The sequence below is a fragment of the Macrosteles quadrilineatus genome, unplaced genomic scaffold (genome assembly GCF_028750875.1).
Source record: "Macrosteles quadrilineatus isolate MER2022 unplaced genomic scaffold, UCM_ALF_1.0 Scaffold_2__2_contigs__length_208266976, whole genome shotgun sequence".
Lineage (NCBI taxonomy): Eukaryota > Metazoa > Arthropoda > Insecta > Hemiptera > Cicadellidae > Macrosteles > Macrosteles quadrilineatus.
The window spans coordinates 30,862,814-30,875,946 of record NW_026542595.1 but is presented as its reverse complement, the minus strand read 5'-3'; the positions used below and the strand labels follow the sequence as shown (position 1 = coordinate 30,875,946).

General features: G+C 32.4%; 1 protein-coding gene across 1 annotated transcript in view; it reads left to right on the top strand.

The window, feature by feature from the left end:
- Nucleotides 1-725: 725 nt before the first annotated feature.
- LOC128987560 (acid sphingomyelinase-like phosphodiesterase 3b) overlaps nucleotides 726-13,133 on the top strand; it is a 61,336-nt gene continuing 48,928 nt past the window's right edge. The window contains exon 1 of the mRNA XM_054408468.1: nucleotides 726-799. The gene's annotated coding sequence lies outside the window, so the exon portion shown is untranslated. The remainder of the gene's footprint in view (nucleotides 800-13,133) is intronic.

Genomic DNA, 13,133 nt, shown 5'->3' with positions numbered 1-13,133 from the left:
GGATCATGTGTTGAAGAGGAACATTTTATTCGTGTTACTGTAATGACTCATAGGCATGCAATTTTTATTACAACAGAAATCTAATAAACGAAATTATGACCATATATATCTCATATGATCATATACACTTTAATATTATTAATACACTTACTTATAAAAATTTATATAAAAATTTTAAAAAAACTAGTTGTTTGCAAAGTACTAAAAACTATCATCCAACCAATCTTGCGTTTAAAATATAAATAATTTGTATTCACCCCACGAAACAAGACACCTTTTGCTTATTGACGTAAGCGTGTTCCTCTTTTCTTTCGCAGACATCCAATACTCTCCAACGTGCCACACAAAACAAGAAACATAAATGTATTATTACAACAACATGTGCCCGTGGTCTCCTAAATTATTCATCCACTGCGTCAAATAGAATACCCTTGTAACATTAAATAGCTTCGTCCCGACAACAAAGCCATAAAATACAGCATCTCTAAAAATGGAGCAGGCGAAAACAAAGACGAATATTCCGCAAGAGTTATCCATTGTCGCTAGAAACATTGTTCTCCGTCTGATTACGGAGGTGAATAATTCCGACAGTTATGAAGCTAGGTGTAAACAAACGACTGAGGAGTGGTGACGTAGGGTGGTGCAGGGGTGGGGGGAGCGTCGCCGCCGCCGCGCCGCCTGGTAGAGAAGCGTGAGATAGAGGAGCGCAGCGTCAGTCGCCAGTCGTCCGTGGTACCGCGAGTGACAGACTACCTGTTGTAGTAGCGTCAGCGACACAGGATATACAGGAGAATATCAGGTGACTTACATTTTGTATTCAAAGAAAACTTACACCCGCATGATGTTAAATACAAAACCATATTTTACGCTAGGAGTGGAAGTTTAGTTTTCAACTTCTTAAAAATATCATGTTATTTAATATTTTATATAATAAATTAATGGTGTATAAAAAAATCGCAATAAAAAGTAGCACACCTTATAATTATTGAAATGGTTACGTAAGTAAACCAAATGACTGTAACATATAAAATTTCATAATATATTCAAATGAATGACAAAATTGTTGGTTTAGGCCATACTCTATTTGTGGCAAAATACAAGAAGATTGTCTAAGACTGAGAATAATTTGACTGTGCATGCAAATTATACTTACAAAATATAGAATTAAATGCGGTGAAAAGATTATGGATACATTTTTACAGATTAAAGAGCTTAGCCATAATTTGGGGCGATTAACTAAAAATTACAGCCGTGTTAGTTTCATAACGGTGGTGGCGCTGCAATGTATCCCAGTCTCTCCTGATAATCTATTCAAGAAGGTTATATAACCCTATTTATGCGTTATTCTTTTGTAAAGAATACAAAATATGAATCCAGATAGCTTTATATAGTAAGCTAGATACGGTAGGTTAGTAGAATACATATTTTTAATAGTTTAGCTTCCCTGTTAACTTATTGACAGTCACTTGCCTCATTCTAGGTTTGAGGCAAAACATTTCATTCGTTATGTTTTATTCATTTTTATAGTACCATTTTATAAGCAGTATAAAATCATAACAAAAAGTTAATTACAAAAATTTTCTTTAAATCCAGACACATGTTTTTCTATTATGAAGTAAGTAATCGTAACACAATCTATTTCTCCAAAATATTGCAAACTAAAATAAATACTATTAAACTAGGTGAATATATGAAACTGTGCTGATATCCCGAAATACTAAATTATTACCTCTCTTTAGATGAAATTAACTTGTGCATATTTTACATAACAAAGTTGGTTAATTCGGTTGTTTGTTGGATGAAACTATTCCATATAGTTAGCTTAACATGCTAACTAGTCAAAGCTGCCCTAAAGCTATAGTATTCATTGTTTTTATTATGGTAAAGACTTTACTGTGTGTTTGGGCTTCAGAGAGATACTTCTAAAATTAAATATTATTCCATTCCATACCAAAATGTTAATGTGGCGTTGTATTACGGATTCATTTATTTCGTTAAATATTCATGTTCTGACATCATCAATTATTATGTTTTACTTTAAGCAATATGGTAATTGTATAGTTATTTAATAATCTAAATAGTAATATACCTTTTTACCTTTAACTAGCTTTATATTTATACACAGGATGTTCATTTTGGAAATTTAACATTTTTGTTGGGTACAAAGGTAAGGCGTTTAACAGTTGTTCGTTCTCATTTCCTCCTAATTTGGCCTTGCCGAATCCAATAAAGTTATTTTCAATTTAGAAAAATTCCCAAAAAGGGCCCAATTTGGTGGTAGCGGTGGTTTTTGAGAAGTTTTCAAATATGTAAACATGGGTTGTGTAATACATCACTTACTTTAAAGGTCTAATGACACCGATAATTGTTGTGCAAAAAAGCTTTATTTATCAAGCTATTCATGAATAGAAATTGAAATGTTCCATCCACTAAATATGGGGTATATGATTATAGAAAATAATAAACTATTAACATACTTTTTAACATAAAAAGTTCAATATATTTTTGCTTAACTAAGCCTTCTTAGAAACAAAAACAAAACAAAGATTTTCAACCAAAAATATCGAACTTTGTGTGTTAAAAAGTATGTTAATATCTTATTATTTTTTTCTATGAAACAGCCGTTTGGTAAAACTATGAAGAAACTATGGGGTGAATGTATTATTTTAATCATGTTTTTTTTCTATTACTAATACACTGTACAGGTACACATTCTTGTTATTATATAAATTCCTTGAAGAGTAAAATAAAACGGTTTTCAGACTTATATCATAATACGACTCTGGTCACTATGTGATATTGAGTTTGAGTGTTAAGGACGATATATTTGTGGCCGATTAGTGTTAGTTTAATAAATCTTGCGTTTTTAAGCATACAATAATTGAACTCGATATACTAAAATCTAAATTTACAGTACAAAGCCAATGTCATTGATTACGGCTGGTTTCATGCCATAAATTAATTTGTCAACCATACAATAACGACACACCCTCTAATGGCCTGTCTCTTGCAACGCAAACCTATTGTTCGGGCAATCTGCTATTTATGCCAACAAAATACGTTGTTGTCATACCATAAGCAAGTGTATGTGTTTTACATAATAAAGAGTCTGCAGGTACAATAACCTATGAAGATAATATTGAGTGATTTGCTAAAATTGATGGTTTTAAGTTTAAAAATGTATTTGAAAAAATTTGTTTAGTTATTCAAAATGTTTACGTTGCAATGCGAGTCCAATCTCACGACTTAGTACCTTTATTAAGAACAATAAAATGGGAATGGGGGAAACTCTTATAACATAGAATCTCAGTAGAAATCTAGAGCAAAAAGTTGCTATGACCAGTGATTACAAACGATACTATACGTACTCTACATCCTAAAATGTAGTGTGTGGAACATTGTAGTAATAAATATTTACGCCACACTACATTATTTTGACGAACTTCCCACGCAAGGATTTAGTCCAGAAAACAGCTGTTTGCCGCCAGCTTATTTAAATGGGGTTTCATTGCGTACGGTACTGTAATGAGTTTTACCGGACACCAATCAGCTGATTATACTGTATTTAGGTGGCAATGAATGGTTATAAACCAAAACATAACCTCTCTTAGAGGTTATGACTAGTGATTTTTAGTCCATTAGTTGGTGGAAATATATAAGGATTTGTACAGATATAGTAGTATGGCGTAAACTATCGTACGTAACTCGTCCAAAATATGTGTACCGGACTCGTATGGTAATCCCGTGCGAGACTTAACAACCACACTCGTCCTGTAAACACTTATTTTCAGGACTAGTAACGTAATATACTATTACGATCCCATTCAGACTAATCAAATTACAACTATACATTGGATTAGAGAGGTCAACTATATAGTATGATCTATAAACTTACACGACCTATTATACTTATACTAACCAGTATAAAACTTTGACTGTTTGGATATTCACATTGCAATACAAAAATATCATCTTATCTTAGAGATTGAATGAAGAGGAAGCAACTCTAAGTTCCCTTCAATAAAAGATTTCAGTGGGCTGTCACCACCGCGTCTACTCGGCTGAATAGGGGCGGCTGTTTACAAGTCTGGCAAACGACATTTCGCTAATTTGTTTTCGTTTGACTGTTTTAAGCATGTAGTTACATAAACACTGTGAATGTATTAAATATTTTGGTTTTGACGTAACTGTCTACAGTACTTTTATTTTCGTATGAATCTTAGGAGAATGACTTATTATTCGTTCAAACTATATATATCTATACTTATTTAATACGCAAGCATGTTTTTTTGTGACAATTACTCCTCCGAAACTACTGAGCCGATTGACGAGTTTTTGGTGTCACTAGAAAGAGCGTAACGTGAAATTTTACAAGAAAACTTTCTTTTTAGAGAAATGATTAGAGAGTGAAGCCCTGGAGCCATTTAAAGTTTCGTATTTCTTCATAAGAACACGGTAAATAAACATTGTTATGAAACTCCAGCTGTTGTCAGAAATTAAAAGTGAGGAGAAGAACATATGTTAATTGTAAATAGTCAATAAATTTGCTGCTTTAACAGTTTGCTTTAAAAATGTATTGACTTGGTTGAAATTAAAAATTTACTATTTGAATTTGGGTTTCATATTACAATGGAAAAAAGCAAGAGAGCCTGGATAACTTGATATACTAAAAGAAAACTGAACTAACACTGTGCTGCATTTCTTAATAATGATTGAAAGAGCCGATCTGCAAACTATAGAAACATAGGAAAGTCATAGAATATCACCAAGGAGAAGAAATAGGAATGTTTTTTTTTTTATCGTTATTATGGACAACCTAATGCGGCTATGGGTAAGGCTATTTGTAGAAAACACTAAAAAACAAGACCACCTTTTGAAAAATAATAAGATATTGACAAGAAATTTTGATTACATCGATATGTTATATATACAACTCGAGAATTTCCATTATCTTTGAGTCGAATCTTTTAAAGTCATCAGTATTATGACTTTTATTCGTTTTAAAATAACGCCTGTAATACTTAGCAATTGCTCGATTTCGAGCAACAGGTGCACCAGTTAAAACAAAAATTGCAGTGTATTACTAATTATCTCAAAAGAAACAGCAAACAAAAGCAGAGATAACATTAGCAGAATATTTCAGCAAAGCAGATTCTTTGCCAGGTGATTAAAATAATTTGCTCTAATTGAGCGCAGAACCGTAAAAAATCGCTCCTTAATTCCACCTCAGGTCTTACAACCACAGTAAAATCCTGCAGTTTACTTTTGAGGATTTTTCCCATTTAACTGCTGATTACAAACCTCATTGATAAGAGGATGTTCTTAATTTACGCAATTTATACAAAAAGCAAAAGTTTTCGTACAAATGAAAATTACAACATATATTTAAACCAACCATTAACGACTGGTATCATACGAAGATTAATAAACAACTACAAAAATTTGTATACAAAATAATCTAAATATTCGGCAGTCTAAAAACGGATCCTTTGTTACATACAAAACTACTTGACGGTAAATAGTAAAAACTAAAAAGTGTAATTAATCTAACCATCTCAGCACCTATTTAAAATGAACTGTTATTTCTTCAGGATTATTTTTATTGCACTGACACGATGATCCAAGCACATATCGAGAACAACAAGTATGAACGCAACACGAATTTGCAATGGCTGTGGAGCTCACTGTCCTCCTGTATACTTGGGGCTCTGGCCTTATCCCTTATTTTATTTGAAAAAAAAAATATGTATCCTAAGTGTAAATATCTTTATGTTAAAACTAAAAACTACAATGAATTGTCAAGCCATCTGAAATTATATTGATAATACATCTATATTATCCCTATAATATAGAGGCCAAGTCAAAATAACAACCAAAGTAAAATATACAAGTAAAACATTGATATAGTGAACCAGTTCATATATAAAACTTGATTGAGAAGAACGTTTTGGTTTAAAAATATAGATTATACAATTTTTACGATAGTAACTCGACGCTGAGTTACTTACAACTTTATAACAATAAAAGACGTGGCTGTGTTTTACTTACTCTTAACAATGTAAGTGTGAGCATACTGAACATTTTGGAAGATGTTCCGTCATTGTTTTATAATTTTTATTTTTGTGTTTGGTCAGAAAAAAAATCATTAACCTTCGAAATCGATAGTTAGTAGCATCGCATATATTTTATAGTCTATAAATTATACTTGTATATATTTTTCATAAGAAATAGGTTTTACACATTTCGTCAATAGAATACATCTTATATACTTTGGATGCAAATTTCCCAATAAGAGAGGTTTTATGTTAGATAAATTTTAAATAATAAGAGGGATTCTACTGGCCACAGAGACCAGTAATCAATCTAGAAAACATGTCCACTAGATACTCGTTTAAGCCATCAATCACTATAATTGGTGATCCAAGAAAAGTTTGCACCAATAGGTGATTCTTTTTCAAACCTAAAAAGTATTAAGAGTGAACAAACTATTTACGTCCATCTAATATAAAGGGTGATATTTTTATTGGTGCGGTTTTTAAAACTAAATAAAAAATGAAAAACAACCTGCATTGGCATAAAAATTCATTTATTTTAACTACAGTGTCATGACATTAGCGTTTAAAAATGATTTCTGTCATATGGGCTCCATTCCGTTCGCGTAGGAAGCCCAATCGAGAAGTCCAATTTTTAAATACTCTTTCCAGTAGCTGTGGTTGAATTCCGCCAATAACTCGACGAATGTTGGCTTCCAAGTCATTTAAAGTTTCAACGCTATCGGGCAATGGTACGGGACTTTTTCGTTCCTCAGCTAAACGAACTTGAAGGGTATTTAGAAAATGTCTGGTTCAAACAAGACGGCGCGACGTGCTACACGTCAAACGACACAATTGGCCTCTTGGCAGAAACATTAGGTGAACGTATCATCTCATTTAGAGGTAGTGTCAACTGGTCGTGTGATATCACGCCAACAGACTTCTTTCTGTGGGGATATGTTAAGTCTCAAGTATACGCTGACAAGCCACAAACTTTAAATTACTTGGAAGCTAACATTCGTCGAGTTATTGGCGGAATTCAACCACAGCTGATAGAAAGAGTATTCGAAAATTGGACTTCTCGATTGGGCTTTCTACGCGAACGGAATGGAGCCCATATGACAGAAATCATTTTTAAACGTTAATGTCATGACACTGTAGTTCAAATAAATGCATTTTTATGTCAATGCAGGTTGTTTTTCATTTTTTTATTTAGTTTTAAAAACCGCACGAATAAAAAAATCACCCTTTATAAAATTCTCGTGTCACAGTGTTTGTCTGCAAACTCCTCCGGAACGACTTCACCGATCGTTATGAAATTTGGTGTGTAAATTCTGTAGGTATGCGAATCGGACGTAAACTATTTCCCGTTTCGAAATTCTTAAAAGGGCTCCGCCCCAGTGGCTCTGGAGTTTCCCATGTTAACCTTATGAGAAATGGAATTAATGAATCTTAACAGCTGTTTCAATTAAACAAGTTGGTTCTGTTCTAAGATTTTCAATAGCATTAAAGTTACAAGGATTACCAACAGGGTGCAGCACTATTATTTCTTTTACATTTATGACAACAGCTAATTTGCAACCAAAAGGTGAGTGAGCGTAGCGAACGAACTTCAACCTGGAGGCGAGTGAGCGTAGCGAACGAGTTAACCTGAAGGCAATTGAGCGCAGCGAACGAGCTCCAACCTAAAGGTGAGTGAGCGTAGCGAACGAGCTCCAACCCAAAGGTGAGTGAGCGTAGCTAACGAACTTCAAGCAGGACGTGATTGAGCGATGCGAACGAGATCATCTTGAAAATTAAACGTAACGGTACTTTCTTTCCATCGGTCTGTCTTAGGGGAAACCTATAACTTAGGCGATACGAAGTTCGCCGGGTCAGCTAGTATCTTATATAATAATATACAGACTGTCCCAAAAGTCCCGGACCGGTTTAATATTTTCAAAACGACAACAGATAAATCAATAAGATTTGGTACATCAACACCACACCTAAAAATCTACTTTTTTAGGAAATATAAATTTTCTGTCACATCATGGGGACGTCCCGCAAGGAGTCAGAAGGAAATCTTAAATAGAAGCATAGGTTGACATGTACATCAAATTAAAGGTCTTTACTAGCAGAATATAATGCAGCAAATTTGAACTCAAACGGACAACCAAGTCAAGAATGACAGTGGTTCAAAGATTCATTTAATTTGCATTTGGGGGCACAGCCCTAGGAATCGGGAAAAAATTGTTAACATAAGCATAGGTCAATATGCACATCAAATTAAAGGTCTTCACTAGTAGATTACAATGCCGTAAATTCAAGCTCAAAAGAACGCCTGAGTAACAAATGGCAGTCGGTCAAAGATTCAAAATGGCAGGTTCAAGAAATCTTTGAACGGCTGCCATTTTTTACTCAGGCGTTCTTTTGAGCTTGAATTTACGGCATTGTAATCTACTAGTAAAGATCTTTAATTTGATGTGCATGTCAACCTATGCTTCTGTTTAAGATTTCCTTCTGACTCCTTGCGGGACGTCCCCATGATATGACATAAAATTGATAGTACCTTAAAAAAGTAGATTTTTAAGTGTGGTGTTGATGTGCAAAATCTTATTGATTTATCTGTTGTCGTTTAGAAAATATTAAACCGGTCCGGGACTTTTGGGACAGTCTGTATGTCATGTCATTGAAATCCTTTTTTTTTTCTCAGAACTTGTGCATCGTTGGGAAAATCTACGCTGTTAGAAGGATATTTTCCTGTAAATGCGCAAAATCTATTTATAAATTAAAATAGGGTAAAAAATAAGCCTGGGTCTAATGTTATGAGCTGCCATGCTGGTGGTGAGATAACAACGAAATATAAACATAAAACTAAAACAAATGGAAGAAATTTCCATTACATGTTTTATTTACAGCACGGGATGAAAATAGAGAAGTCTGTATATTATATATCTTTTGACGAGTTTTCGACCACTGGACGACCTCTAGTAAAAAAAATACACACCACACTTTTAGACAATAAAATAGCGTTAAGGATCACTGAGGATTGCTAAAAAGAATATCTTAAAAACAACAAAAACAAGTGACAAAGTATATCTTAAGGATGATATTTTCCTAATTATATTGTAAACTCCCGTAGTTTGTCCAGAGAGCACCTGACTGCGGCACGGTGCGGTGTTCTACGGTGTGTTGAAACGTTGAAAGGCGGAAAGCTCAAGATGTTACAAGTGGTTTGAACACGGCTTTCACAGAATCACTTACTTTGTATTAACTACCAAACCATCAACCTTTACAGATCTGAGTACTCTCCGCTATACCAAACTTAATTGATTAATTAGGGGACATTCTTTTTTCAGCACTTGTGTTGAATAAAAAAACTCGCAAAATAAACATATACAACTTAAAAACTTATAATATATTTTGTAAGAGAGTTATAGCATCCACACGGGTTTGATCAGAAATAGAGTTTAATTATTTGATATAATTTATATCTAGATTTTCATTATCAAATGCAAATGAAATTTATCTTACATAATAAAACAAAACTGAAATGGTAATTAATGACTTTATTATTATATTAATGACATTATTATTAATGACTTAAGGTTTATTCAGATAAGTTGAGGGCTTTAGTTGGTTTTTCAAAGAAGTATGTATCATAACAATTGTTTTGATATAGGCCATTTGTTAATAAGGTTTAAATGATAATAATTAAATTATTAGTTTTAAGACAGTTTACCAGGCAATTTCAGGCGTATTAAGCATTTAAGTAATCACATGGAACTTCATGAATATAAACGAAAATAAGATTAAATAAGTCAATCGAAGTCTTTATGAAATGTTATCCAGTGTTTGGCAGGAAATAATAAATAATTATAATTTTTGTATGATAAATTTCATATGTTTATTAAAATAACTATCATAATAAATGGTACATAAGATAACTAAAGTACAAATAAGTTATCCCAAACATAACCTATATGACTCTTGTACGTAAGCCATAACCTTATTTATTGAAGAAGATACGCATTATCCTTATTAAAAAATTGCTTAGGTAAAATTAAGCTTTAGCAAAAGAAATAATCTAGAAGAATTATTAGAATATTTTATAAAAGTTTTAAAAACTGTCTATAACTTGGTTTATATGTTTGGTTACTAAATTCTAAAGGAAGCAGTAAACAGCATTAACATCTTAATCCGTTAATTTAGAAGTATTTAAAAGTGTTTCGTAATCTGAAAATATCTTTCTAACACATTCAACTCTAACAAATTGTATGTAATATAAAAATTTATAAGCACCATTATTTACAAGTTCATTGCGTTCAGTTTCAAATATTTGCAATCCTTGTGTATTGCCAACATACTGGGATGCACTCAAGAATGTAATCTTGAAAGGTTAGCAAGTTCAAGTCATCTTTCAACAAAGTTTGTATTGACATCGTAACTCGTGGAACTACCTAAAACTTGTATGAAACTTCCCCCTCTTATATAAAAGAAAACTGCAATTCTGCTTCTTAAAATTTCGGTTAATATCGCAGATGGTCCTTTATTAAAAAAGGAAAAGGAATTTGAAAAGGGATACGACACACTTTTATTCTTAACTTTGTATGTATTCATGAACTAAACTGGATCATTAATACAAGTATGTAGATTTTTTTTGTAAGGGAAGAATTTACATACGAACAAAATAAACTCGTAAGTTGGATGTGTGCTCATCCGGCACCCCCAGTAATCTGACGACATTTTAGGCCCTTTATTAAAAAAACAATCATGTATTGAAAGACAGTTGCTTCCAGTAGTTTGGGATGGTTTGACAAAGTAAACGACCACTCTATGAAAAAACATAGTAACATGACGTAGTTTTATCAATCTATTGAACTGAAATTACTTCTCTAACATTATATATTTGGTGAATTTCTAAAGGGAAGGAAAATTTAAAAGCTCTCAATATGCGGGCTTACCTGACGACAATTAAAACCTTGAACTCCATTAACCCCGTTAAAGCCCAGTCGTTTCCAGATTCCATGTACTAACAATAATTGTGAAATGATTTAGAATCTTAATTTGAAAATGAACGAAATCATTATTTCCATTTAACGGAAAATATATTCGCATCACTGAAAGATGAAATCCACCACCATCAGTTGTGAGGTCTGTTAATTTAAAGAACGAAATGTGTTATAGGCTTAGTGTGAAGTGTTAAAAACTGAGGTACAAAACTACCAATGATGAACTATGATGAAGACGAATCGAAGAAAAAATTAGAAAACTTTGTTCGCATAACAGGAAGTTAAACTCAAAAGATTTATCAGGAAAAACACTTGGTGCTTAAATACGAGATTTAAAAAATTTCTTTGGAGAGTAATGCTTAGTGTAATTTAAGATCAACTTTTGAATCAGTTTGAGGATTTGAAAGAGTGGTGTATGATTTGAAAAGTTCTTACAAGCGTTTTAAATTTGTCATAAAAATACAAACTACAATAGTTGATATTATACTTTTCTTATTAAATGGTGACCATACAAAGTAGGTATTTTAAGCCAAGTATGAATGGAGATGAGTGTAGGATGAGTGGTGCGATCTTGTAGGCTTGTTAGTGATGGCCGACATTCCTTAGACACAGCTGTTAATAATTTAGCACATACAGCTAATGGTAACTAAGGGACCTACAGTTTATAGTGGAATCCGAACCACATTTTTGCCTTGGTATATACGAATTGGTCTAATTTTTAGGATAGTACTGCGTATAGTCGTAGTACTCACTCTTGCGAACGTTAATCCACACCAGGGAGTATCGCATCCATAGTGCATGCCTATAAATATCCACAATTCGTATTATATATACATATTATATAATATACAGTAGACTTGGAATTAGTAACGTTGTATAATATGTAAGCACCAGTTCATATTGTCTTCTATGAGGAATATCGGATAACATAGTTGTTGTGATGCAGCTCATTACAGCCTAAACATCTGATTAACGGTATACTGAATCATTTCAACAGTTTCAGTACATCTCATTTTGAAATATGCCATTTATCATTGGATAGTGTTTAACTATGTTAAAGATTATTGAGAAACTACAATCGACTTCTGAAAAGTATTTACAGAATGATGGATCACAATCAAAATAAATATTGAATAATTATTTTTTCAATTGGGTTCAACCGTTCACTGTCAGTTCCACTAACAAGGTAAAGCAGGAAGATTTTGAGATTTGTCAAAATCATAATCTATTGTTGTGTAAATTGATTACATAAAGACAAGATATTTATGTTGGCAATTTACACTACGATGGATTATGATTTTTGACAAATCTCAAAATCATCCTGCTTATCCTTTAACGGTATAGTGAAGTAGGTACATAAGAAAAATCATAATAATTTTCTTGTTATAAAAAGTTTTCGTTTTACTAACTACAGTTTTTATAAAATGATACACGATTCTTCTCGCGTGTACTATGTAGTAAAACTTCTAGGATTACGTAATATTTATTGGTGACCTAACTTAAAATGTGTATTAGACAATATTCAGTAAGTATAAGTAAATGTAATTTAATTATACTTTTTTAATAATTCTTCATTTATTCAATGATCCATAGAATTTGCATTTAAGTAAAATAACCTTATTTTATGTAGGATAACCGACAACACAAACTACAACGATCTTGGGGAGAATGAGCTTGTTCTTAAGTTACTTTTTGATAACAAACTTTATGTGAGATAAATTAGCTCCAAGCATTTTCACCAGCTCTACTTGTTAAGAGTTCCTTTTGTTTACATCAATAATATTCATTATCAGTGTAGATGGTTAAACTTGTACATAACAAAGCAGTTTATATAAAGAATTTCGGAACAAATGTTATCAAAGAGATCGTATATTACTGATCTCTGCTTTATCAATGGATTGGATTGATGTTATTGATCGATTAGACTTTGAAACGAACTATAAACCTATAGACCTACTTCAGGTGTAGCTGTTATGGGGTCATTAAACGTATATTTGGACAAATATTGTTAATAATTTAATAAAAGTTTGAGTAAGATATTTATTATTTAACTGTAATATTAAAAGCACACATCATAATAGCTGTGACAATTTATATTAGTATAAAA